We start from the raw sequence: 24,890 nt of genomic DNA, 5'->3' as shown, positions 1-24,890 counted from the left end.
TCGTCACAGGCGCAGGTTATTCAGATGACAAATTCTTCCATCCGTCTTCATGTAAAGTTAGCACGTTAATGTCGTCCATTTTCTGTTGCGTCGCAGGCAACTAATGTTTGAAACACGAACCGAAGCTCACAAAAGCTTAAAACATTCTCACAGATTCGCAAACACTGTTTATCATGATAACAGGAATGATTATTCTGTTCAGTTGAATCCCGCTGACAAATCAAGTTTGCCTGTAGTAGCTACTGTCGGCTCGCGTCACATTTGAACTGAATTGAGCGCGAAAGAAATCAATCCCACAATGCAGTGCTTTTACAGTATGATACTGTATTACGAATTTATCGGGTTGAAAACAGAAATGTGCTGTATATTTACAGCTGTTCTGTAAAAGATACAGCCTAATACTGTATTATGGAAATACAGTACAATTCTGTAGGAAATTCGCTGTAAATTTACAGTAAAGTTTTACAGTGAGGGAACTCGCGTTGCGTCGAGATTGACGCTATGGGAACGCATTGCGTGATTGCATCATGAAGCACTTGTAAAATCAGTCCAATGGCGTATAGGCGGGTGACGTCATGGCAGGAAGCTATAAAGCGCACCCAGACCAAACATTGTCAGCTTCTGTGTCTTCAGCAAGCGCTCTTTGTGAATCTGTCTTTGTCTATTTATTGTTGTTTGTCCTAACAAGCATATTATATATCTAGACAGGAATATAATGGCGAGCAAACAGCATTTTGGATCGTGTGTTCCTCCCCGCTCTCGCTTCATTACGAGTGGGGATACACGCGATTTATGTGTTATGTTGTTTGTTTGGGAGTAGAGCATGCACGGTCAGCTCTAGTAAAAGGTGGCTGACAGTGTTCATTCATAATTCCTGACGTGTAACATATGTACTTCGAGAGTTTTAGCTCTGCTCCTGTTGGCTTTCTTCTCGAGGGAAGAAAGTCAAGAAAGATTCTTTGGCTTGGATCTCGCGTTTGGGGAAGTGGTTAACACCTCACTATACGGATCCCATTTCCCTTTGATGTCTTCGGGGAGCCGTTCTGCTACCCCGGCACCTCGTGTGCTTCGGGGCGCAACGGTCTCTGACGAGCCCACATCTCCGTGTCTGCCCGGAAACGTAGCGGCACTGGGATGTTCGCCCCCTATGTTGAGGGTCTCAGAGCAGTTAGTTCGGTCGTTCCCTGCTGGTTTGCCATACAGGGCACCGAATTGGTCGCTTGAGTAACACCTAGAACAATCTGGAGAGCTTGGTTCTCTTATTAGATTTTTTGGCAGCGTGGGAACTTCTGCCAAACATATCTCAACAGTAACAGAGTGTTTGCTCCTGATCCCCCACTAAAAGACTGGGGTTGGGTTGGCACTCTCAACCGCAGCCTACAAGGGGTAAGGCGGATCTGAGGACCGTTATTATTTCCAAGAAGGCTATGGAGAAAAGGTCCTGACGCCCGAGGGGTCAGGCCAATGAGGGCAATCTCCTCTGAAGGTAAGCGGTTAACACCTCATTATACGGTGCCCGCTGCCCTTCGGTGCCCTCAGGGGACAATTATGCTAACCCCGCCACCTTGTGTGTTTCGGGGCGCAGCGGTCTCCGGCGGCACATATCTCAGGGTCCACCCGGAAACGTAGTGGTCCTAGGATGCCCGCCCCCTCCAAGGAGGGTTCCAGAGCATTCAGTTTGATCGTTCCCTGCCGGTTCGCCGTACAGGGCACCGAATTGGTCGCTCGAGTAACACCTACACCAGTCTTGAGAGGCTGGTTCTCTTAGTAGATTTTTTGGCAGCGTGGGAACTTCTGCCAAACATATCTCAACAGTAGCAGAGCATCTGCTCCCGAGCCCCCACTAAAGGACTGGGGTTCGGGATGGCACTCTCAACTGCAGCCTTTAAGGAGTAAGACAGATCTGAGGACCGTCTTTATTTCCAAGAAGGCTGTGGGGAAAAGGTCCTGACACCTGAGGGGTCAGGCCAACGAGGGCAGTCTCCCCCGAAGTAAAGCGGTTAACACCTCATTATACGGTGCCCGCTGCCTCAGGGGACCATTATGCTAACCCCGCCACCTTGTGTGTTTCGGGGCGCAGTGGTCTCCGGCGAGCACATATCTCAGGGTCCACCCGGAAACGTAGTGGTCCTGGGATGCTTGCCCCCTCCGAGGAGGGTCCCAGAGCAGTCAGTTCAGTCGTTCCCTGCCGGTTCGCGTTACAGGACGATGGACTGACTGTTCAACAACAACTAAATCCAGAAGCCAGTGTCGAGAGGCTGGTACCTCTGCTAGAATTTTTGACAGCGTGGAAGATGCTGCCAAATATTTCTTGTTGGGTCCTGCACACCATAGAAAAGGGTTATCATCGGGTCTCGCCCGCCCAGGTTTGTGGGGGTCCTATCCACTGTGTTGGGCCCCAAGCAGATTCTGGTAATGGAACAAGAAGTGAAACCCTGTTGGAGAAAGGGGCCATAGAACATGTACCTCCCTCCAGCAGGGACACCGGGTTTTACAGTCGGTATTTCATCGTTCCAAAGAAGGATGGGGGATTGCGTCCCATTTTGGATCTGAGTGTTCTGAACGAGTCAGTCATTCAGCTAAAGTTCAAAATGTTAACACTGAGACAAATCATGCCACAGATCAGATCCGAGGACTGGTTTGTCACGATAGATCTCAAGGACGCATACTTCCACATTTCCATCCTTCCATATCACAGGAAGTTCCTGCGGTTTGCTTTTGGGGGCAAAGCATACCAATATCGAGTTCTTCGTTCGGCCTAGCACTATCACCCCAAACTTTCACGATCAGTGTCATCAGTTGGCAGTTCGGCATCGAGATGTCGATCTCGCCCACAGGAAGGAGTTGGGGTTACGGCTAAACGCCAAAAATAGTGTGCTTTCTCCACTACAGAGGACCACTTTTTCTAGGCGTGGTTGGGACTTAATGTTGATGCAGGCATACCTCTCACCTGCACGCATAGAGTACATCCTGTCCCCTGTGAAAAGAATAAAGCTAGGCCAGTCACTCACTGAACAGTTTCCGAGACTGTGGGGTCTGATGGCAGCAGTGTCCAACGTGATACCTTTTGGCCTGTTGTACATGAGACCCCTGCAGTGGTGGCTCAGGACCAAAGAGTTTCCCCGAGGGGCAACCCCTTTCGCATGATCAGGGTCACGCGGCGATGCTTACGTGCCCTGGTTATGTGGAAGAAGCCTTGGTTCTTGTCCCCAGGATCCTGTGCTGGGAGCTCATTGTCGTCGCTTAACGCTTACAACGGATGCTTCCCTCATGGGCTGGGGTGCGATCATGGATGGTCGCTCGGTGCCCGTGGACGGGTCACCATCTCACCTGGCACTTAATCACCTGGTGATGATGGCTCAGGCTCTACATCCCTGGGCACCAGATTCAGGGAGCAGACATCCTGTCGAGGCAGGGGCTGAGGCCCAGGGGAGGGAGACTCCACCCCGAGGCGGTGGAGCTCATATGGTTCCCTGATTGTTCTACTTCCGGGAGTTCTGGAGAACAGAGTTATGTGAGTGGGTTTGGCCCCTGAGGGGGCCCAACTCATAGACTCGAGTATCTCAACTGAGGTTGTTGAGGCCACAATCCCTCTAGAGCTCCCTGCACAGGAAACAAACCGGTTTCCTCCGTGGTGCGTTGGAGCAGGAGCAGTATGGCGGCTTTGTAGCCTTGTATTAGGGGTATCCCTACAAGAGGTGTGTGATGCGGCGGGCAGTTCCTTTCCGCACACACTCATCGGGTTTAAAACCTACTTTTGGGCTTCACTCCTGGGTCCCAGGTTATTCTGTCTTTGTTGTGCTCGCCTGATTTCACACAAGACAGGCACTGGTCACTATGGTGGCGTTGGTATAGACGTTCCCATAGCGTCAATCCCGACGCAACGCGAGTTCCCTTGAAAGGGAACGCCTCGGTTACGACTGTAACCTCGATTCCCTGAAGAGGGAACGAGCGTTGCGTCACCTTGCCATACTTCCGGCGCGCCTGTGATCGACTTGCTTCGACCTATCAGAAGTTGACAATGTTTGGTCTGGGTGCGTTTTATAGCTTCCTGCCATGATGTCACCCGCCTATACGCCATTGGACTGATTTTACAAGTGCTTCATGATGCAATCACGCAATGCGTTCCCATAGCGTCAATCTCGACGCAAAGCTCGTTCCCTCTTCAGGGAACCGAGTTTACAGTCGTAACCGAGGCATTTTATTATAAAATATGAATTTATTATGATAAAAATCTGTGATGGTAATTTCTTAATTTTTGTCAGGAAAGCTTATGCACCTGTAACTGGTCCTAATCGAAGGGCGTGTAATCGCCTTTAATGTCTGTTTCATTCATATTCATAGCCAGAGGATGACCCAGACTTGAAAGTCCACAAATGAGACTATAGAAGTCATAAAACATGACGTTCAAGAAAATCCCTTATATGGACAAATAGTGTTTTGACTGATGAAATATGAAGACAATAAACATAAAACTGCAACAATTTTGGTTAATCTGTGTTTTTCTAGACATCTCTGGTATTTTCATAAATATAAAGTGCAATTATAAAGCAATGAAAGCGTTAGCGAAAGTTCTACCAGAAAGACTTCTCTGCCACGTCATTAATTCACAATTCCACGCTACCAATCACAGCCTGACATCAAATATAAAAGACTGATCTTACCGTCCCATTTTGTTGCCTGCAGGTGTCGTAGCAAAGTTTTCCCCCATCCTCCCCACCACCACCAGAATGGCTCCCGTCCACTCGTCAGGGGGTAGGCTCCGCCCCTGCCTCTATCATCAGGCAGGACCTACAAGCTAACATTCAGACCCAGAAGGAGGACGGGGCCTACGCCAAAGAACTCTGAGACGGAGCTTGTCGGGCATCTACTTTTATTTTTGTCTGTAAAATCCTTTCATAAAATAAATTATTTTATTCGAGAATCCTCCTGAGTCTTTTTGGTAGAAATGCTATTCGACATAGCCTTTATCACTGTATAGAATACTATAAAACTAGAATGTACATTTCCTGAAGGAAATGTGAGTGGTGCTTGCAGTGGCAAAACTCTGCCCTGGGCAGATGCTAACATATTGTGATACCACGTTCTAGTATGATTTACCATGATTTACCATGTCTCTAGCATGATTTACCACGATTTACCACATTCTAGCATGATTTACTATGATTAACATGTTGCTAGAATGATGCTAGCATGATTAGCATGTTGCTAGCATAATGTTAGCATGATTAACATTTTGCTAGCATGATTAACATGTTGCTAGCATGATGCTAACATGATTAGCATGTTGCTAGCATGTTTTTAGCATGATGCTAGCATGATTAACATTATGCTACCTTGATTAACATGTTGCTAGCATGTTTTTAACAAAATATGCTAGCATGATTAGCTTGTTGCTAGCATGGTTAGCATGTTGCTAGCATAATGCTAGCATGATTATCACATTTGCTAGCAAGATGCTAGCATGATGCAAGCACATTTTGACTTGTTTTATCATTTTTAACCCTAAGCTAATTGCAATTAACATGTAGCTATTCACAGCTAGCATGTATAGCATGGTGAAAGTGCTGTTTGCTAGCATGAGTCAAAAGAGCCAACCCCCATCTCTATACAATGTTCTGATGCAGAGATATAGGTCTTGTTAAACGGTTGCTAGAGTACTCTGTTTGGTTGCAATGGAGTGGTTTGGCAGGTGCCAATGATGAAATTCCAAAGGCTGCTTGTCAGTGTGAATGATATAAACCAACTCTATAACGTTCAGATTTGAAGATATCCCTCTTTAGGTTTGGGTTGCTAGGGTGCTCTAAATGGTTGCTAGGGTGTTGCAAGACAGTTAGCAAGCTTAAACCAATAGACTGGAGCTGCGTCCGAAATCGCGTACTATGTGAGTAGGTACTACATTTAAATTAGAATGTACTTTGCAACCATTAAAAAAGTATGTTCTATATAGTATGAATAGACCAATTCATACTTTGCACATGACGTCACAAGTAGGCTACTGGCTGGCGGGCAAGAACGTCGTTCTCCAGCAACGAAACCCAGTAAACTAATCAAGGATCTTGCCAGGACGTCGCCAGTTTTACTATACAAAAGTTGGTGTTTTGAGGTGTGAACGACATGCCAGATAGTTGTTGTGCGACTGGATGCACTAACCGCAGATGAGATAAGCAACCTTCACAGTATACACGTCTGTGCAGTGATCATTCCATCACTCCATCAAAGGTAATTTCAACATTTGTTTGAATACAATGGGTGTATGATCATGTAATTAATCGTGTCTTTAAGTTACCCTGTAGTTTCGTCAATCAACACCACCAGCTGGTTCGGCGAGTCAGCTGTTTGTGTTATGAGTCTAAGCTAGGCTAACTGTACGTTCACACCACCGCCAGTGAGAGCGGCAAAATTCATTGAAAATGAATGACTTCCGGGCACTTTGACGCTCTCGCCGGTGGCGCTGTGAACGCACAGTAACAGCTGTCACCTTTTGCTAACAACAACAATATAGGTGATAGGTTAGGTTGATAGGTTATAGGTTGTTTTGAGGTTTGTGATATCTAACGTAGACTAACCATGTTCCGTACACTTTTCACCTTTCACCACACGTCAACGGCCACTCCTCTGTTGCTGAGAGCCAGACATGCTTGTGTGAGTGCTCATTCTCTGGGGAAATTCCTATTGGAGGATATATTCTTTGATTGATGTCTTATGGACCAATAGTATTTAAGAAAAGTGGGTTAAAGTCCCTCCTCTGCCTGGGTTCGGGTGCTCACAGACGTTAACGGTGTTCCGTACAGGCTGCCAACGGTGTTCCGTACAGAGCGCATACCTTGATTTCAACTGCAAAAATTTACTTTAAAATGATCATTTGTGAGCTGTTTATTTATTTTAATTGTCTATTAAAAAATGACTATTTTAAATGTTAAAATATTATGGATATAATCATCACTGCAGGCAGTCTGTGTTGACAGATGTGCTGCGTCTCTGCTGCCTGTCTCAGTGCGAGAGTGGCGCCAAGCGGCCATTGTCCGGAATTTACGTTTAAAAATTCCCATTTCATAGCATTTATTCAACAAAAGGTAATATATTTAATGATTTGTGATAACATAATAATCATTTCATGAAGACTATAGTACTGTGAGAAGCATTAATCCAATTGAAATGTACATTTTCACCACTGTAATTGTCTCCCCACCTAAAGCTAATATCTGGGCTGCAGCTTGCCTACCCTCCATTAGCAGGCGCAGTGGGCGCACCTAGCAAACTTACTGAAATCTCTCTGGAACAAACGGCGAGGGATTCTCTTTCTTGGTCGGGGATAAAAGAGGGATAAATGATGATAACACACATATATAGTTTATGTATAACCTGTAAGTATTTATTCAGCGATCGGCGGGAAAAGGTCATCTGTACGGAATATCGTTGTGTACGGAACATGGTTAGTCTACGTTATGGTTTTCAATTAGAACCAGAGATGACCCAACAGTAGAGCTAGATTATTTATGGAGGAATTATTACTGCTCTGCTTTACACAATTTAGCTACCTTGGAGTTAATCCTAGTCCATAGTTATGCAGCTAGCTCGCTAACAGACTTGATAGCTACTAGAAAGACCTGGAACTACAGGACTCTACGTTGAAAATACCCGTTTGTTGCCCACCAGGTATCCATGGTAGTCACGTGACTGCAACGTATGAATTTCGAGCCGACGTCACAGTTACGTCACGGCATTAGCTGGTGGCAAAACAAAGGGAAAACTGGAGGCGGCCAATACAAACCAGCAAAGATTCGGCTACATAATAAGGAGCTTAAATTATTATTATTGTTATTAAATGTTATCTTGTTGTGTTGTTGGGTGCAAGAATCGACGGAGTACAGGCACCAATTTGAAATTTTATGTTTTCTAAATTATTGTGATTATTTGTGAATGATCTATGATTGTATACATTGTTTTGATTGATTGTGACTAGACTTTTTGAAGAACCTGGTAAGAAAGTGTAATCAAATACATAGTTAAAAAATGAATATGCTGTATCTGAAATTTTTATTTCTAGAAAATATTCACATCATTAAAATTGCACCGTAATGTCAATCTTTACATTGTCGTCTTCTGTCTGGCCGTGGCGCTGGCTAGGCAGAACTGCGGATCGTAGGCTACCACACAAGTCTTGTGACCATTACAGTTATAGGCATCTAAATATGTATAGGCTATGCCCTCAGTTTCTCTTTACCCTCGGTTTCTCTGTCGGGTAGGTGTAGAAGTCAGGCCACTCAACCGGAGGTAGCGTTGACGTTAATCCTGTCAGTTCGTCCATCCATTGAATGAGAGTGTATGCCGGGTCAGCCAATCTGGGATGTCCGTTAAAATTAACTTTTGCAAATAACAATCGCGGTCCTGTACAGTGAGTGACCTTGCACATTAAAGATAAAATTGGATTTTCTCCAGTCATTGTTAAAAAACAAGCAAACAAAACTTGCAAACTAACGTTAATGAAGCGGCCAGAGGGATCGTTCTGCCACCACCTAAGCTCCGCCCACAAAAAAAACATCACCATGTTTACCAACTGAAAAGGGGTCTATACAAGTAGTATGGATGGAGTCCAGACGTAGTACATGCGCCATGTTGGAAATGTCACGTGATATACGCTGTCATAACAGAGCAAAAATTTAAAGACTTCAACTTCAAGCGATGTTTTTAGTTCTGCTTTCGTCTGCGCTTTTATGTCGTTCGAGCTCACAATCCAGAGGCATCGGTCAGCTACTCGCAGATCACGCCTTCGTCGAGGTCTTTTGCTGGATTTCTCAAATAACGTAAGTATCATAATTTATTTAGCTAATAAATTTTACCTCAGAATAAAACACACACACACAAACATGTGAACAATGACAGATGTTGATTTTTGGTAAGGAAAAAGTAATTTATTTGTTTGTGATATTACCATCGATGAATAAACATGAATGAATCAATAGTGATTTACATTGTTAAAAGCACTATATAAATGAAGATGACTTGAATAGATTAAAAAGTTCTTTGAGACAAACTTTAAAGCCGGACCAGAAAGTTTGAAGAAGTTAAAAGTAGTTTGAAGTTTAAAGTAGTTTTAAGTTTAAAGTAGTTTAATGTTTAAGTAAGGAATAATTGACGACAGGCCGTTGAATTATTAGAAAAATAATGCACACCCGAGGTGGTAATGCGGTCACGACGCGAAGCGGAGTGGCCGCCCAGCAAACACAGAACGTTGGCGCAACGTACCCAACCTTCTAACAACGTTTTAACAACATGGCCAAAAGGTTGCTGTAACTACGTTGTGTGGTGAAGGTTGTTACAACGTTGTCACAATGTTGACATTGAACTACCGTTCAGGGCCATTGCTTAAGGTTGTGCCGAGGGTGTCTGGACAACCACTGGACTACATAATGTAGCCTACTAGTCACTGCCCTGAAGCGGGAAAATCAGCCTTTTAAATTCCAACCACCTGTTGGGCTCATTGTGTTGTCTCGTTCTTCATCGAGCAAGGATACGTGAGTATTGCGTTTAATTTAGCCTACCTCAGCTATCAAACACAACCTACAACTTTAATTTCTAATGTGATTAATGTAGCCTCGCTCGCACTGTTTAGTTTTTCATTTGATTTTTCCGCTATTTAGTCTCTTTCGTTTCTTTGCTCCTCTCGTCCGGCTTTCGGCTTCTGTCTGCCATACAGACCCGGTTTTGTTCATTAAATGTTCTGATCTGCTCTTGCTTTTTATGTTTTATTTATTATAATTAAAATAAATTTGTATATTCGTTTATTTCGTTTTTTTTCTTTTTTCACAAATGTATTACTTTTGGAAGTGCAATTTGATTACCATATGCAGTTTTAATAAAGTTGAATTAACGAAACCTTCTGTCATTTTTACTCTTCAAAGTGTCCACTTGCAGGTGTTGATAGCCCCATTAAATAATAATATAGATAAACAATAAACGATAAAAAGTATATAATTATCTAACAAAATGCTATGATAGCAGCATATAAAAATATTGTCAGAACGTCGTCTCTCAGTTGCTGAATGTCGCGCAACAACGTTGCTACAGCCCTGTCGCGTCTTACAATTCTACGTTGTTACAATGTTGCCAGTATGGGAAGCCAAACAAACCAAAAGTGGGACGAGACAGCGTGGGTTTACAGAGCTCGCGCCGCGCTTACATGTCATCTGCGCGGTTCAATGGTCCGAGCCGCGCGGCCGATTCGTCAGCGCAGCGCGGACGTTTTTCCTAGCGACACTCAATGGGCAGCGCGGCGCGAACAATCCTCACCAGCGCTGCGCTGACCAATTTATACAGCGCAGCGCAAACCATACATGCAAATAAATGTACAATAAAGAAACCTCTCCTTCCTTACCAAAAAAATTGGTTCTCTGCTGAAGTTTAGGAGTTTTTCCCTACAGAAGACAAAGAAGATGAAAGACAAGATGAAATGCATACATTTCTTATGTTTATTATCTTTAATAGTGTTAGTAAAGAGTGTTGTGCGTCGATACTTTGAAGAACTGCACATATGTATAGAGGCTACGGAAAGAGCTGTACAAAGCAGAAACTTCAATGACTTTCAATCAGGGGCGATTCTAGGATTTTTTCAACTGGGGGGCACAAGAGGGGCCACAATTAATACAGTGGGGCCAATCTTATGTTGTGTTTATATGTAAAACTGTTGAGATTTTTAATGGCATTTATTCAATGCTGTAAATAAGAACAGTCAAATTCAATTTGTATTAACTTTTCGCTGTTCAGAAGTGAAAAACTGTAATAAATACAAGAATCCAATCTGTGAATATAGTACAACTCACAAAAATAATAAAACTCAACATTAGGTTATATAAACTTTACACAAATCCTCACAACCTTAAATGCTTGGGCAAAAATAAATAAATAGAACAGCCTAATTTATACAAATGCATAAGTATGTTATTCATATAATAAATACACAATTAATTAATATAACTTTAATAATTAAATACAACAATAATAACTTGTATCCACATCCTATTAAATTTGCATAGCAGCATTTGCATTGATGAATAGACAAAATCTAAATATGCCAGGGCTAATTAGCCTTGTACATATATGATTGTACTATATCCATACTTTCTGTTAGAGGTATAGCTTTGTACAGCTCTTTCCGTAGCCTCTATACATATGTGCAGTTCTTCAAAGTATCGACGCACAACACTAGGCCTACTCTTTACTAACACTATTAAAGATAATAAACATAAGAAATGTATGCATTTCATCTTGTCTTTCATCTTCTTTGTCTTCTGTAGAGAAAAACCAATTTTTTGTAAGGAAGGAGGGGTTTCTTTATTGTACATTTATTTGCATGTATGGTTTGCGCTGCGCTGTTTAAATTGGTCAGCGCAGCGCTGGTGAGGATTGTTCGCGCCGCGCTGCCCATTGAGTGTCGCAAGGAAACACGTCCGCGCTGCGCTGACGAATCGGCCGCGCGGCTCGGACCATTGAACCGCGCAGATGACATGTAAGCGCGGCGCGAGCTCTGTAAACCCCCGCTGTCTCGTCCCACTTTTGGTTTGTTTGGCTTCCCATAGCCAGCACGTAGACAGCGACGTTGCCATAGCAGAAATGCAACGTGCCACAGACGTTGCCACAACGTATGTGTTTGCTGGGCGTTACACCTCGGTGTGCATTATTTTTCTAATAATTCAACTGCCAGAAGTCAATTATTCCGCTTATACTACAGTTACCACACCTCGAAACATTGTTCAGATTATGTATTTCAAGACGTTTGTAAAGTTGTTGTCATTAAAACGCTCTTGTATGTAGGACTAATTTCTTACGCATGTAATACCATGCCTCCGTTGCTAATTCCAAAACGTCATTTTAGAGTTAGTAACGGAGGTTTGAGCCACTTATAGCAGACTAATGCTGGCTGACACATTCTCTGACTGTTTTCATCGACTGCAGCAGATTTTAAACACCGACTTTGAACACAGACTGAACGCGCTGAACACGCGTTTGGGCATGATCAGTCATAACCCAGCAAACATTGGTCCGACAGCAACGTCGTGTCCCTGGCCAAAAATAGTCGCGGTAGGACGGCATAAATCGGTAAAAATATGTAACACCGAACACTTCCTAAAAATGCATTCAGATACATTTGTACATGTCTACAGTTCTCTGGGGTTGCATGTATAATTGTTATTTTGACTTTTAGCTACGTGTATGTAGCGCCCCTAGTGCTAACCAATACCAGAACCGGGCAACTAACATCTATCTAGGTCCGGGGTGTGGTCTGCCTTGAGTGACTCACAAAAGAGTTAGTATTGAGTTGAACAGTTGACAGTTTATTGCATCAGGGAACACAACAATGATCACAGTACTATAATGTACCAAGAATGAAATAAAATAAAACAAAAATAGAGCTCTTTCAGTAATAAAAGAAAAGAAAATGTCCGTGTGAGCTGACACTTCAGCTCAATGCTCCTTTAAGTTGAGGAGTATGAAATTGAGTTCAGAGTTCAGTTCCTGGTCCTTTTGTGTGTGTGTATAAAGTTCAGTACTACTACCCGGGTAGAGTTAATAGCATAAGTGTATTCTTATCTGTATCTTGTCTGAACGAAACTAGTCCGACGTCCTCGGTGGCTGGTCCCACGGCTGGCCACACCGTTCTCACGACCATCCACCGTCACTCTGGGCTGGGCTCGCCATCTTTGATTCGTCTATTTCTCTCGTAGTGATCAAAATAACAAAAAAAACCAACCTACACAAGCAGTGCAAAGTAGTAAGTTATTCTGTTCTATTTCTCCATTTCCAACATGAGATCTCATTAACTTATTTCTGTCATTTAGTGCATTTAACAGCGTATGACCAATGGCTAAAGACATACCTTGCTTACTGTAAAATGAATTACCACATGTAATGGCAACTGGTATTTTAGCACTAAATACATATGAACTTCTATACAACACAATTTGCACTTAACATTGACAAATTAATTATTTATCATCACATTTATATGTAACATCCTTTTCCCTTAGCTGCTTTTAGGGTAACACACATCTTAATATTAACGCTTTTCAACATGAATTGAATTAAATTATCAGTGCTAACACATTTAACATTGTAATAAACCAAAACAAACACTGTAGTTGGCTACAAATCATTAGTGTGCCATTAGTATTTAACTCCATTAACTAAATGTTTTAATACCAACAAAAATGAATGTATTGCACTTTAGTTTCAAACACTTCAACCAAGCTATAAATCCTCCTTAATACAATGCAAACTATTAGCTTGGCACTTAGCCATCAATGATTAATGGTTAGCGATTGGCTAACGATCTTTTGAGAGCATAAATACAATGATACAATATGCACCAAAGTACACTGAAACATTAGACAACATGTCTTATAACCCCGATTGGTTTTTTATGTTTAGTATCTGAACTTTACAGGGATTTTTTTCTGCTCACTGAGGTTAGCAACAGGCTGGCAAAATAAATGTTTAAACTCACCGGAGTTTCAAACAGCAACAACCCGACTGAGGCTGCTCCTCTCGTGCTCACAGTTGTTGCTCTACTAATAAAGGAGCTTATCAGTGTAGATACGTGTATATAATCAAAGTTTCACACTATTATGTTGCGTTACATACCAGCAATTGTTCACAGCTTACACACGGTTTCAGGAAGAGATCTACCAAAACATGAAAACTGCGCGTAGCACTCTCTACCAATCCTGATACACTCTGTTTATGACGCTCTAATGTATTGCACTCTCTGGTGGGGAAAACATAGGACTACACCTCTAAACAACATATATGGGTTTAGTAGCCCTATGTTTCATATGGGTTACACCCTCCCCCCTTGACTCTGCATGGGTCCCTTCATGCTTGGATATGGGGTCCCCTTGGAAACTATCATTACCCCCAACGATGTCAAGTGCTTGGTTAAAGCTCTCTAAAAGACTCTGTGCAAGGGATATTAAGGGTTTCCCCAATTGAATGTACTGGAAACGGTCTGGTGGCCGCCGTGACCTCTCAGATTTGCGTGTAGGGTCATCTGTTTCTCCATCCTCAATAGTTTCACTTTCCTCTGTGTTTTCAGTTGTCTCAGAGGTTTGTGTTTGAGGCAACTCGTTTTGCTGAACTTCATCAACAGCTTCTCCATTTACAGGGTCCTCTAGACTAACAGGAGAAACACCACTGTCATACTCAATAACCGTTGGAATTACATTCGTCACGCCCGGTGAAGTTACATCGTTCCCGGTAGCAGTTTGCTCATCCCTAATCTCTGGCTCATTTCCTTCAATCATCTCAGGAGATGTCCCATCAGGTTCTGCAGGTGACTCGGGGGGACTGCCTACAATAGGCTCATCCTGAGGCTGGGAGTTTGAGGAGGTCATGTAAGAATAGCGGACCTTAGGGGCTCTGGAACCACAAACTGGTAAGTGATGTCATCTTCTGATCGGCGGGTTCTGTAGAGGAGACCATTTCTCATCTCCAACCGTTTCCATTCCTTAAGCATTAACTTAAGTTCCATAGAATCGGGACTGAGATTAGGGTTTGCTTCATCTCCAACCTCCAACAGGTTGACAACATGACCAATGTCTGGGTCAGACCTCTGATGTTGCTGGAGTTCTGCCTCACTGTACGTAGGTATGGTAGAACAACCCACCGCTTCCTCATCTGCATAGATGTCAGGCACTGCGTCCGTGTGAAGGGCAAGGGACTCTACCAAGGTGATAGAAGGTAGGTTGTTGTCAGCCTCACTTAAAAGATGGCGGTGCCACAAGACATTGACTGTGTCAGCTGGAATGTCTGCTTGGGCAGGAGATGAAGACAGATGGTGAGAAGCAAATTGTTTAATTCGCTCTCTTTCCTCGAGAGAAACATGGTCATCGGCCAGAGTGTCACAGGGCCGCCTGGAAAGGCCGTCTGCGTCTTGGTTGCTTTTCCCAGCCCGATACTTTATGTTAAAGTCAAAGGTGGAAAGTGAGGCTAGCCAGCGATAACTGGCAGCATCAAGTTTAGCTGACTTTAGCACATATGTTAACGGATTGTTGTCTGTTACAACCGTGAATGTGTTTCCATAGAGGTAGTCTTGGAACTTTTCCACAATGGACCACTTCAAAGCTAGAAATTCCAGCTTATGGGCTGGATACCGCTTTTCAGTTGGCGACAGCCCTCTGCTAGCATAGGCGATTACTCGCATTTCACCATCCTGTTCTTGGTACAGGGCAGCCCCAAGACCAGAAGTGCTTGCATCTGTATGAAGAACATATGGTAGTTTTGGATTAGCGAATCCAAGTACTGGTGAGGAGGTGAGTTTGTCTATAATCGCCACAAAAGCTTCTTGGCAAGCAGGTGTCCACCGGTCGGCAAAGGGTTCTTTGGGGTTGAAGAACCTCCCAGGGCATGGTGTTACTTTTCTACCCTTCCTGTACGGTGGGTAACCCCCGGTGAGGTCATTCAAGGGTTTGACTATTTTGGAATAGTCCTTTATGAACCGGCGATAATACCCTGCGAAGCCTAGGAAGGACTTGAGCTCGCTGAGGGTTTCTGGTCTTGGCCAAGTGCGGAGTGCACTGACCTTTTCGGGGTCAGTCTCCACCCCTTTGCTGGAAACAATGTGCCCTAGATAGCGCACTGAGCCTTGGAAGAACCGACACTTTGCTGGAGAAATTTTCAAGCCATTTTCTCTCAATTGCTGAAGGACATGTAAAAGTCTGGTTTCATGTTCTTCTAATGAACTTGAAAACACAATGATGTCATCCAAGAATACAAGTACTTCCTTCAGATGGAGACTGCCCATACACCGCTCCATTAATCGTTGGAAAGTACTAGGGGCGTTGGTGATGCCTTGGGGCATACGGTTGAACTCGTAAAAACCCAAAGGGAACACAAAAGCAGTCTTAGGCTTGTCACGTTCCTCCATCTCAATCTGATAATAACCAGACTTGAGATCCATTACTGAAAACCACTTGGATCCAGCAAGGGCTGAGAATGCTTCCTCAAGGTTAGGGAGAGCATATGCGTCTCGTATCGTCAACGCATTTAGCTTGCGATAGTCAATGCAAAGGCGGACTTCTCCATTTTTTTTCCGGACCACCACGATTGGCGATGAGTAAGGGGACTCTGATTCTTGAATCACTCCTGCATCCAGGAGTGTTTTCAGATGTTTCCGTACTGCCTCATAATCGTTTGGGTGAATTGGTCTGGACTTTTGTTTGAAGGGTGTATCGTCTTTCAGGTTTATGTGGTGCTTCACTTTGGATGCGTGTCCAAAATCGAGATCGTTTTGGGCGAAAACATCAGCATAAGCGTGTAGACTCTTGGTTATCCTATCCTTCCACTCTTTTGGGAGAGGGGAATCACCAAAGTGAAATGTTAGTTTTTCCTTGGTAGGTTCACTGACTGACTGAGAAGCGGCAGTGCAACATTTCACAGAATCAACATTTTTGTTTGAAGCAGGTAAGCTGTCATAGATCTCCTCAGGAGTGAAAAGCTCGGCAAGGACACAGTTGGAGGGGAGTGTCACGTCGTGCTCAGTTTCATTCCTAATCCACACAGGTAATTTGTGGGGGTTCTGCTTAGGCAAGGTGACAAGACAGCACTCCACAAAGATCCCACCCGGCAGGATAGATAATGTTGGCTGTTCAACTACTGCACATTCTTCAAAGGAACTAGCCTTGACATTGCCCTCAAGAAGGACTCTTCCTTGAGCAGGTATCACTGGCTGTCCTTTGTCGTTAAGGGTCACTAAACCCATTCTCCCTGAAGAGCTCACTTCTCTCCTGAGCTTAAGTGTGCGAAGGAGTTGTCTATAGCCATAGACAGAAGAAAGGTCGTTTGGGTTTTTTCCGTGACAATATTCATCATACAAGACATCAAGTGCATTTGTTCCAACCAGTACAGGTAAGTCATAGTTAATGCGTAAGTCTGGAACTACTAGCGCTAAAGTAGAAACTTCAGGCTCAGATTCAACAAAGCTCTTTGGAAACTTGAGGATGAGAGGTACGTAGCCCAAGTGCGGAACATTTTGGCCACTAGCACCCTCAACGTCCAGACCGTCAATGGGCTGAATGGGGTGTTCTGACAGATTGCTGTTGTAGAAGGAAGCAGATACAGTGGTCACTTGAGACCCAGTGTCAAGGAGGCAATTACAGTTAACCCCTGACACTATAACATCAGCTGTACATTTCTGTCCTACAAGTCCTTTCGGGAGCTTAATTTGGCGCTCCACTTTGTGAGGGTTACTGAAGGCTTTAGTCAAGGGTTTTGTTTTGGGACATTCATACTTTATTTCAGTTCCTGATAGTCCCTCCTCAGAAACTGAGTTCAGTTTAAATCATGGCTGTTTTGTTCTTCCCAGGCTTGTTGTTTTTGTCTCAACTCTTTACGTTTTATCTCAACTAGCTTGGGATTTGGTTTGTTACTGCAGGAGGATGCAATGTGGCCCTCCTCGCCACACTTGAAACAATATCCTGGGCGAGGCTTTCTTGTGAGCTTTGACTCACCTGAGGATGAGGATTTTTCTTCTGTTGAGGCCTTGGTTTTAAACTTTAACTTCTGGCTTGGCTTAGCAGAAGCCTGTCTTGAGCTGCTGCTTAAAGATGCTTTCAAAGAAGCTATTTGGGCCTGTAGCTTTGCAAGTTGCTTTTCCAGCTTAGGTGCACTGATGGGGGATGTCCTATCTGCAGCAGTTTCTGTGTCTATGTCATCAGTGACAAGGTCTCCTACTGAAAGAGAATTTGACTGGGCTTTGGATTTAGGAACCCCTAAGTGCTGTCTCATGCGGCTGGACTTAGCAGCTTGCCGGTCCTCCTCAGTACGTAGCAAAAGAAGTAACTCAGAAAACGGGGGTGGGTTGTTTTTCTTCTGTTCAAGTTGGAGACTTGTGATTAGGCTGTTATTCCAGCAACCTCTACAGAATTGCTTGAGCAGTTGACGCTCTGACTCGCTGGCCGCAATGCCACCTCTTTTGACTACTTGACTCAAGGCTGTCTGCAGACGTTGCAGATACCCAGAAGGCCTTTCCCCCGAGTTCTGATTGGTGTTCAGGAATTTTGCAAAGAGTTCATCCCCGTCGTCAACAGTACCATAGGCGGAGTCGAGAAGGCAAAGGTAGTCATGGGGAGTAGAATTAGGCCCAAGGTGCTTAACCACATTAGCAGCAGGCGGAAGAAGGCTCTCCACTATCTTCCTGACAGTATGTTTGTCAGACACGGTGGCATCTGTGAGGTGGAACTCAACATTGTTGCGCCATGTGTCATAGTCAGACTCTAAATAGGGACAAGGGACCTTTCCTGAGAACGGTCTCAGTTTGGTATGACCATGATACTGAGAAGATATGTCGCTATTCTTAATGACATGTTCGACCACTACCTTCTGCACTTCCGGAGTGATGAGCTGCTCTGAAGGTAAGTAGAGGGTTCGTTTCCCATGTGAGGGTGATGGTGATGCCCCTGCACCGGCAGCAAATGGAAATGAGTCATGTGCAAGGGGGTGGATCAGATCACCATCTTTTTTCATAGGAGGTTGGTCAACATTGGCAGGGGGTTCAGTTTGGTCTGGGCTACTAGCAGGCTGGGGTTCCTGGCTAATATTTGGCAAATTTAATTCAGTTGTGTCATGGCTCTGGGTAGACTCCTGAATTCTAACCAGCTCATCTATCAAAACCTTCTCAAAGTCTGCTCCACTTAGCTTAGCAATATACCTCAGCTCAGTTAAGTAAGACTGGGTTAAGCTTGAACTTTTGTCAGCAGCATACAGCTCAGAGAGAAGCCGAATATGGTGGACAACATTTGGATTACTACTGGGTCTTTTACACGGCAAGGTTTCCCGAAGGAACTGAACGGCTTCGCCTGACTTGAATTCCACAATGGCTGTGTCTTTAAACTGGGGCTCAGAGCTAGTCACCTGAATTATCCTTCCAATTGAACCAAACTGCCCTAAATACTCCATAACTTCATTGTCTGCCTCATCACCAGTTACACCTCCTACTAAGACAGAATCAGGTACTTTTACGTTTTGGGACTGAATTACATCCATATTTACCCTTGGACAGCAAGATAAATTCAGGCAAATTACCAGTGTGGAATGCAATAGAAGTGCCAAACTGTTCAACTTTCACTAAATAAGGACTCAAAACCACTCCTGGCTGGCTCGCCAAGTTTTGTGTAGCGCCCCTAGTGCTAACCAATACCAGAACCGGGCAACTAACATCTATCTAGGTCCGGGTGTGGTCTGCCTTGAGTGACTCACAAAAGAGTTAGTATTGAGTTGAACAGTTGTCAGTTTATTGCATCAGGGAACACAACAATGATCACAGTACTATAATGTACCAAGAATGAAATAAAATAAAACAAAAATAGAGCTCTTTCAGTAATAAAAGAAAAGAAAATGTCCGTGTGAGCTGACACTTCAGCTCAATGCTCCTTTAAGTTGAGGAGTATGAAATTGAGTTCAGAGTTCAGTTCCTGGTCCTTTTGTGTGTGTGTATAAAGTTCAGTACTACTACCCGGGTAGAGTTAATAGCATAAGTGTATTCTTATCTGTATCTTGTCTGAACGAAACTAGTCCGACGTCCTCGGTGGCTGGTCCCACGGCTGGCCACACCGTTCTCACGACCATCCACCGTCACTCTGGGCTGGGCTCGCCATCTTTGATTCGTCTATTTCTCTCGTAGTGATCAAAATAACAAAAAAAACCAACCTACACAAGCAGTGTAAAGTAGTAAGTTATTCTGTTCTATTTCTCCATTTCCAACATGAGATCTCATTAACTTATTTCTGTCATTTAGTGCATTTAACAGCGTATGACCAATGGCTAAAGACATACCTTGCTTACTGTAAAATGAATTACCACATGTAATGGCAACTGGTATTTTAGCACTAAATACATATGAACTTCTATACAACACAATTTGCACTTAACATTGACAAATTAATTATTTATCATCACATTTATATGTAACATCCTTTTCCCTTAGCTGCTTTTAGGGTAACACACATCTTAATATTAACGCTTTTCAACATGAATTGAATTAAATTATCAGTGCTAACACATTTAACATTGTAATAAACCAAAACAAACACTGTAGTTGGCTACAAATCATTAGTGTGCCATTAGTATTTAACTCCATTAACTAAATGTTTTAATACCAACAAAAATGAATGTATTGCACTTTAGTTTCAAACACTTCAACCAAGCTATAAATCCTCCTTAATACAATGCAAACTATTAGCTTGGCACTTAGCCATCAATGATTAATGGTTAGTGATTAGCTAACGATCTTTTGAGAGCATAAATACAATGATACAATATGCACCAAAGTACACTGAAACATTAGACAACATGTCTTATAACCCCGATTGGTTTTTTATGTTTAGTATCTGAACTTTACAGGGATTTTTTTCTGCTCACTGAGGTTAGCAACAGGCTGGCAAAATAAATGTTTAAACTCACCGGAGTTTCAAACAGCAACAACCCGACTGAGGCTGCTCCTCTCGTGCTCACAGTTGATGCTCTACTAATAAAGGAGCTTATCAGTGTAGATACTTGTATATAATCAAAGTTTCACACTATTATGTTGCGTTACATACCAGCAATTGTTCACAGCTTACACACGGTTTCAGGAAGAGATCTAACAAAACATGAAAACTGCGCGTAGCACTCTCTACCAATCCTGATACACTCTGTTTATGACGCTCTAATGTATTGCACTCTCTGGTGGGGAAAACATAGAACTACACCTCTAAACAACATATATGGGTTTAGTAGCCCTATGTTTCATATGGGTTACACGTAGTTCAATAAATATTGTATCGGGTGAGAGGACGTCACCTGGCGACGTCTTTTACACGTGCATTCATGACCCTCTATGAAATCCTTGTGAAATATGCAAAATCTGTGCTTAATCCTTGCATGGTTAATACTGCAATAATTAATTTAATTGCCCAATTAGATTTTAAGAGGTTGTGAAGACGTCCACTGACGTAATTTACACGTCTAGCAAGACAGAAAAAAAACAGGAATTATCTTTATATGAAATACACGATTTGTATACAAAGTAAATATATTTACTTTATCTTGTTTAAATAAATTATAATCACAAAGTGCCCAGTGTGGTTAAGTGATTGCAAAGCCACTGCATTTTAGTCGTTTTAAGTGGACGTCCAGTAGGTGACGTCCTTTACACGTGCATTTATTGTCCATCATGACCCTCTATGAAATCCTTATGAAATATGCAATTATGCTTACACTGGTTGATACTGCAATAATTAATTTAAGTGCCCCAAGTAGTTTTAAGAGGTTCGAAAAGACGTACACTGACGTGCTTTACAGGTCAAAACTGTGCCACCGAGATGTTGTAGCAAATCTCGCGATATTGCAAAATCCAACGATATGATATATTATCTCGCGATAAAGTAGCCATTTTCCCGTTTTTCTACAACCACCAGACGGGCTCTGCAACCACGCATAGCAACCACGAGGCGAGCAGGATTTGAGGGTGCATTGTTGTGTTGCCGAATACTAAAAATCTGCTGTTGGGTAAGTACATTTTGTATTATAAATGTAACATTAGACATTCTCTGCTTCAACAGAGTATCCACCTTCAATGAAGTTAACGCTTGTCAATGGAGAGGGGACAGACTCTTTACAAAGAGTTTACAAGTACAAATTAAATGTACGAGAGTCTGGTAGAACCAGGCTAATTTTTTTCTGCCGGTGAGACCAAATTTTGTTATAGGTCGCGCTGGCGCGACCGCAACATTTGCCCAGCAGCGAATGGTAAAAAAAAAAAAAAGAAAGCGGAATGAAACTGCGCTACTCGTTTGTGCTTACGGACCGTTTATTAGTTCGGACCATTTAGGATATTTCATGAGTCAGGAGGTGTTTTGCATAAATGTTAACATAATATCCCAAAGCGTTTCTGTGATTTACTGTGTTTATATCTTACACTACCATAAAATCAACTATTTGTGCAGGTGAGGTTAATGCACAATGAAAATAGTCAAGTATCAGGAAGGAGACTAACTTTACCTGATTCCTCACCTATGGCCTCAGCTTTAAATACTTAAGTAATGCTTTATGGCCGTGCCTTTTTGCATAATGAATATAAATCCTGTCTGTATGCAAAGAACGAATCTTCAGTTTTTGATCATATTTGAAATGTATTGTGAGTGTATTATTGTCACTTGGAGGGCAGTTTAATGTGCTCTCTATATTAAGGCAGTTAATGGCTCAGGTTTGCTCTGTTACAAAGTTGCTCTCTAACCATACTCTAAGATTACCAATTTTGTAATCACTTAAGTGAAATTTTTAAAACGTGATTTTGTTTGTTGTGCTTGACGAAATTACATTAAGTTTCCATTTTTCTTTCAGGGTCACATAACGAACAGCCATCTGTCAGACGTAGAATTCAGGAATCCTTCTCCAGGCAATCTGGCAGAACCAAAGAGACATTGCATTTGTTTCTTGTTTAATGTCCTTCATAAAGGTGTGTTATTTTTTTATTTTTTTTAACCATATAGTTATGGTGTTTATTGATTAAAGTGTCCTTTCTTACCTTAAATATTTTTCACCCATTTGTTTTTAATGTCTCCAGTTCCAAATTCTGCATTATCATCCCAGTCCCAGAGGACACCCCATTTTATGTGAGAACTTTGCGATTTGCATCTTATTTTATACACAATATACCTTAAATGCAAACATACATTTTTCTAAATAATTGTTCATACAGTTACAAATATAGAGCCTAAAATGTCTGTCATTGCTCAAGAAAAAGCTAAAGTACAGCCAGCTAATTTTATAGTAACTAATGCAGTATTACACTGTGAAGTGTATATTTGAACAGCAGTCTTATCACTTCACAATTTAACATATGTAGACCAGGTGTAGCCAACCCTGGTCCTCCAGAGCCACTGCCCTGCTTGTTTTCCAACTATTCCTGCCCTTCCAGCTTCTGACTGACAGCACACCTGATCCACTATTAGTCAGCAGTAAGTAGGGCAGGGATAGTTTGGAAACAAGCAGGAGAGTGGCTCTCGAGGACCAGGGTTGGCTACCTTGGATTTAGTCATTGTGAATGATTATTATATGGCTAGTTGGCTACAATAGTTGACTATGTCCAATTGGATTACAAGAAGTCTAAATCTTTGCTACATCCACAAAGTAGTTAAAATAAAACAATATTGTTTACTGTTTTTATTTAACTACCCTCTTATTTAAGTTTGTGTGTGTTTTGTTTTCATTAACAGAATTTCCAAATGTTGTCTTGCCTCTGGACCGCTGCATTCGGGAGAGAGCACAAAAGTGAGGGTATGTGTGCTAATGGTCTTTTCCAGCCATGGGGTTGTCCGAAATTGAATTTACATTTTACAAATCTTTACATTTTGAAATAACTGGCACCAGACTCTCAAGGAGTGCTTACCCCATGTCAACTGAAAGTGAAAGAAATATTATATATTTCTAATTATTGTGAACAGCGTGATTTTTTTTTTTTTTTTTTTTTTGTAAGATAAAATCAGAGATTGATTTGGTAAATATGGATGATGCTCAAAGACTGAGCTAGCTGTTCACATGTGAAACATATAAATTAGCCAATTATCTTGATCTTATCTCTTTTTTTTCACTATTCGAACACATTTAATGCAGAACATCTTTTATTGGCATAAGATTATTATGCAGTAAAATAACATGGTTATTTTCCAACATTTTCAAAAAAAAAAAAGAGTATATTTACCTAGAAATTAGCCTTTTTCTTTTTTTTTTTAAACCATATTCTCTTTCCTCAGATGCTGTGATGAGGTGGAGCCCAAATGCTATAGCAGACTCAGACATTGATGCAGCAGTGGAGGAACACCTGAAGAACGCTCCAGGAACAGCTGAGGGTGATTTAAAAATGAGCCATAAAACAAAAACCATAAAGCCATAAACTTCGTAGACTCTAAAAACTTTTATTTATGGCTGTTTAACAGTAATGCAAGACTGTTAGTAACTGAAACTTAGTACTGCCACAGCTCTGACTTCTATTCATCGATGGAATATTATAGAAAGACTCTAAAAATAGAATGCATTGACTGTTCCTGTACTTTTGTTATATTCTGGTTTGATTAATGTCTGCTGCTTAACCTTAATGTGAAACTGTTAGAGAAAATGCCATTACCACAGAATTTACCACATTGTATTATATCTAACAACTGGAAGACATTTCAAATGTAATATTCACAATAAAATGTTGTGCTAAATTATAGCACTATTTTTTGCTTCAGTCCACAAATAATGTGTTGATGTACACGTGATTAAACGGTTTTATAGACGTTCAGGTCTGACCGGACCGATTTTGGACCTTTTTAGAGCCTTTGTCAAGTTCAGATGTGTAAAAATAGCCTAAATGATTGCCTTTCACGATGTTACACAATATGGGTGTGATTGTTTTATATGCAGGATTATATATATATATATATATATCTTATAAACATCCAGAAGAACTAAAAAAATAAACCCATTTAGACGTCCAGGGACGCGCAGAAAAGACGTGGAATTCACGGCCAGACGACGTCAAAGACGTCGGTTCAACTTTCATTTTGGAACTATTTTTCAACCATGACGGGACGTCTCGGACGGACGTCTTTTCAACGGTCATTAAACGTCTAAATGTTTGCTGGGAAGTATCAAATTGCATTCATAACCGGCCTTAAAGTGTGTCCCCGGCTTTATGCAGTTATTAATGCAGTTATTAGAGAGAGATGTTGCAATAATGAGACAGAAAAGCATGTGCGTCAATATTATTATTTATTTATTAATTCAATTTGTTATAATTAATTTGTTCATTCTTTTTTATATTATTGACAGATGACAGTAGACTAGCCAAATAAATTAAACACAAAGCCATTTTA

The 24,890-nt window shown here is 42.1% G+C and overlaps 1 long non-coding RNA gene across 2 annotated transcripts; it reads left to right on the top strand.

Annotated features, from left to right (window-relative positions):
• Positions 1–12,048: 12,048 nt before the first annotated feature.
• LOC307166673 lies at positions 12,049–24,003 on the top strand. 2 transcript variants are annotated; one of them, XR_013822669.1, is made up of 5 exons: positions 12,049–12,099; positions 22,375–22,489; positions 22,598–22,646; positions 23,250–23,310; positions 23,787–24,003. It is a non-coding gene; the product is annotated as an uncharacterized lncRNA (long non-coding RNA). The 2 variants fall into 2 exon arrangements; XR_013822670.1 differs by lacking the exon at positions 12,049–12,099 and adding an exon at positions 21,871–22,070.
• Positions 24,004–24,890: the final 887 nt, after the last annotated feature.

This window comes from Squalius cephalus (genome assembly GCF_949319135.1).
Source record: "Squalius cephalus genome assembly, chromosome: 11".
In the NCBI taxonomy this organism is placed as follows: domain Eukaryota; kingdom Metazoa; phylum Chordata; class Actinopteri; order Cypriniformes; family Leuciscidae; genus Squalius; species Squalius cephalus.
This window is presented reverse-complemented; position numbering and strand designations above follow the sequence as displayed.